General features: G+C 41.1%; 1 protein-coding gene across 1 annotated transcript in view; it reads right to left on the bottom strand.

Moving 5' to 3' along the window:
* trappc9 (trafficking protein particle complex subunit 9) overlaps positions 1-776 on the bottom strand; it is a 266,928-nt gene that overhangs the window by 214,370 nt on the left and 51,782 nt on the right. The window lies entirely within an intron of this gene.

A 776-nucleotide genomic window follows, 5' to 3' on the forward strand; every position in this document is an offset into this window, starting at 1 on the left:
ACATATGTCTAAATTAATGTAATAAAGAAACGAAAATATATATAATCACTTTTGCCATTCAAAATTAAACTGTCAAATTGGGTTATTATTAAATCCAGCTGTGTAATTGGGGAAGAGAGAAAGAGAAAAAAGACACAGGCTCCAGTCGGACTCGGCCAGTAATTCTGATAATCTGTCGGATAAGGGCCGGACTAGGGCATATGTTTGAGGCCCGTGCAGGGTTCTGCTGAGCTTATTTGGCAGCAAGCTCAATGCTCATATACGCACGAGCGCACTTTGGATGTGACTGTGCACCGCCTCTGGAGCGCGCGAGTACCGAATGGCTTAAAAAGACGTGCAAATAAATAATAACATTTTCTGACGATGCAACAATGACCCGATTAGGCAAGTGACTATTCTGTCAACTGTCCCGAAACGTGAGTGAAAGTCTTGTATCGCAACATGCAGCGGCTCTTGTAGCGCAGACAAGATGCGCCGATGTGAAGTCGTTTGAAGAAAAAAGTTAAAGAGAGAAGACGCCTACAGCTGAATCACTCACGCTGTTTTCAAATGACTGATTTGATCAGTCTGTGTGGACTGGACTCAGTCTGTAGGTTTGATTATTTACTCATCAAACATGCTATAGGCTATTGTATAAATGTGTGAATATCCATCATTTTAAAGTCAAAAGCTGCGGGAATGAGTAAAACTATTTGATATAGCCTCTGCGCAATCCCGCACCGAAATTCAGGACCTGATTAAACACTATTCTATTATACAGAGTTTTGTGAAATAGA

Source organism: Sinocyclocheilus grahami, unplaced genomic scaffold, assembly GCF_001515645.1.
Source record: "Sinocyclocheilus grahami isolate Dianchi unplaced genomic scaffold, SAMN03320097.WGS_v1.1 scaffold432.1, whole genome shotgun sequence".
NCBI lineage: Eukaryota > Metazoa > Chordata > Actinopteri > Cypriniformes > Cyprinidae > Sinocyclocheilus > Sinocyclocheilus grahami.